The sequence below is a fragment of the Pygoscelis adeliae genome, unplaced genomic scaffold (genome assembly GCF_000699105.1).
Source record: "Pygoscelis adeliae isolate BGI_AS28 unplaced genomic scaffold, ASM69910v1 Scaffold242, whole genome shotgun sequence".
Classification (NCBI taxonomy): domain Eukaryota; kingdom Metazoa; phylum Chordata; class Aves; order Sphenisciformes; family Spheniscidae; genus Pygoscelis; species Pygoscelis adeliae.
This window is the reverse complement of record NW_008824369.1, coordinates 48747-51932: the sequence shown is the minus strand read 5'-3', so window position 1 is coordinate 51932 and position 3186 is coordinate 48747.

Below are 3186 nucleotides of genomic sequence, written 5' to 3'. Positions count from 1 at the left end.
CCACCCCGCGACCCGCTGGTAGCCTCCCGCCAAGCTGAGGCGGGGAGCCTCCCAGACGCTATTCCTGTGAGAAAAACGTTGAAAATTCGAGGAGAAAACCCCCGATTACCGCTGTTAGGTGTTAGAGACGGGGGAATCCCGAGGGAGAGGGAGCAGGAGGGAAAGCGGCTGTGCTGGAAACCCACATGAAGCCAGGTCTCCTGAGCACTGCTCACAGGAGTGGCATCCGAGTTTCCTTTCATTTCTGCTTCCTGTGGGTTTGGAGCCGAAAGGTGGGTTTCCCGGGGCAGGTGTTCCCACGGGAAGGGCCCGCTGCACGGCAGCCCCTCCGAGGACCCCAGCCCAGGGGGAAGGCAGGGAGCAGACATAGGCAGTGACTGTGGGGCCTATGTGGGCTCCGTGCGCTTCAGGTTGGCCTTTCCAGCTAAATGATATTGCACAGTGCTCCGTTTCCCCATGCGAAATGGCAGAAGTACGCACCAGATTTCAAGTCCCAAAGGCTTCAGATTTCTTCAAATCACCTATGTTTGCTTTCTTCCTAAAACATTGGCTTTCTGGGTTGAAAATGCCTATGTTTAAGCTTTTCCTTAAGCTAGAATTTGTGGAAAATTTAAACAAAACATCCTTTCATGGGTTACATGGAAATTAATGTAAATAGGTTCTGGCTTAATTGTATTACTTGGCAGCCTGCAAAGAGTCCATCACTTTCACTGTTGTTGAATCTCTTATTCATGTAAATAATCCTCATTAGTGCTTTTTACTGTGAGTAGGGATTACAAAACGGAGACTGAAGATGTATGTCCTTCGTGATGGACAGACGGTCGCTTGTGGCATCACAGACAGAAGAATGCACAATCCCTGCGCTCTCCAAAGAGGAAGGCAACACAGAGAGAAATGCTGCTGCAATGCTAGTGCTGAGATAATCTTCAGGAAGAAGATTACTAATATTTAATTAAAAACACACAGAGCAGATGCTCTGACTCTGCCAGGAACACCCGCCTGCCACCACCGTTACTTACATAAATTAAACTGTATCTTAGCTTGGGGACTGGAGGGAGCAGCACGTGTGTGCAGGAACGCCGCCTGCGATTTGAGGGTACCTGTAATTTTGGCAGCTATTTCCAGCACTATGCTGAGAGTGCAGCCCTCGTTTGAGAATGTAAAGCAGAGATTTGACTGAGCCCCCGCACATTTCTGGGTAGCCTCAAATTCCTGCAGCGTTTAAGCTCAAATTAAACACATTTACAAAGTTTGTGGATTGTGCAGAAGACCTCTGAGGTCCTATTTGTCTGCCAGCTGCAAATCACTGTTGTAAATATTAACAACTATTGAAAACTGAGTGCTTTTGCACCGTCAGCACCAGAATGTGCACCTCTCCATTTCTCATTCTGCGGGCAACCCGGCTGAGCACCCTGGGGAGAGCAGCACTCGGCAGGGCTGCCATCGGGATGCCTCACAGCAGGGCCTGGGAAGAGGGCAGACTCATCAAATTAATTCTGAAGGCCTGGTGGAAGCCAGATGCCCGGTTCCCACTGCATGAAAATGTGTTGATAATAGTTAAAAAAATCACCATCTGCTATCGCAGGGTACTGATAACAGTGGAATAGTGTTAGCGGTGCAATATATGAGCACAACTGAACAAGTCACAAGAGTAACTGGCTTTAAACTCATGTAAATACACAGCATTGTTTTGGACTAAAAGGGACCCAGTGCTATACAGCTGTATTATGCTATATATCCTCACGGAGAGTGTTCTGCTGTATTAGGAACATAGTTAGGTTATACCGTCCCAAGCTACACATTTCTCATGCTTTTAAATAAGCCAGCTCTGGTACCCTGATGCAAGGGTGTACTTATTTTCAGGTTTAAGCCTGGGGCTTCTGTCCTCTATAACATTTCCTTAAAAGAACAACCAGTGATGATGAAGAAGTGTTTGATGAAATACTAAAGATGTATATTGAAATTAGGTATTAGATATTAGTCCAGACATGCTGCATCTTCTAGTTTTAGTTTTCTATTTAGATGTTACCTATTATATCGCTCCTTAACACGTAAGGAGTTTGATTCACATTTATTTTTTGTTTGAAAATATTAAAAATTAAATTTAAATTTAAAATGGCAACCTAGGAAATTAGTGACCTGCAAGTCTAGTATGTTACTCTTTCATTTAGTATGCTCAGCAATGCATATATATATTTTTCCAAGAGCAGTGAAGCTTCTAAAGTTCCAGTATGCTTGTGTTAAATGAAGTTCTGTTTAGATATTTATGTTCTAGGGAACTGTGGTTTTTGAAAGGAAGAAGGAAAGCATACCCCTGATAATACTAACTTTCAGAGCAATTTTGTTCTGCATTCATTTGAAAATCCAGATGAAAAATTGCCTGTAAAGAAATTAATTCTCTTAACAATTTGTGCCTACATACTCTTATGAGAGTCCCTGCTTATAAGGTAAATCCAGTTGGTCATAGACCTCACTTCAGCCATATGGCAGGTGCATATGATATACATGCATGAAACTTCCTGGAGCACCAGTGCATGACTTCATATGGGAAGAAGGGCAATGGTAGACGTAATCTCTCTATTGTTTCAACTGCACAGCATTTAATCCTGATGTTTTTACTCTGTCCACAAAGTAATTACACAAATTCCTCCTGCAGGCCTCCCAGAGTAAGAGAATTCGTCTTTCTACTCACTAATGACAGCTTGAATCTGGCTCTGGTTGCCAAACCCAGCTCCCTCACTGAGGTGGACAGGAAAAGCACCTGCTTACGCCATGCCAGAGCTCAGCAGCAGCAGGTAAGCGAGGCACCGATGTGGCAGGACAACGAGTTGTGTAAGGACAGCCCTGGCCACCAGCTGCACTTTGTACCAGCCTCTGCAGCTCCATGGTTTGCCTGTTGGAAAAGGACCTGGGGGTGCTGGTCGACAGCCGGCTGAACATGAGCCGGCAGTGTGCCCAGGTGGCCAAGAAGGCCAATGGCATCCTGGCCTGTATCAGAAATAGTGTGGCCAGATGCAGTAGGGAAGTGATCGTGCCCCTGTACTCGGCACTGGTGAGGCCGCACCTCGAATACTGTGTTCAGTTTTGGGCCCCTCACTACAAGAAGGATGTCGAGGTGCTGGAGCGTGTCCAGAGAAGGGCAATGAGGCTGGTGAGGGGTCTGGAGCACAAGTCTTATGAGGAGGG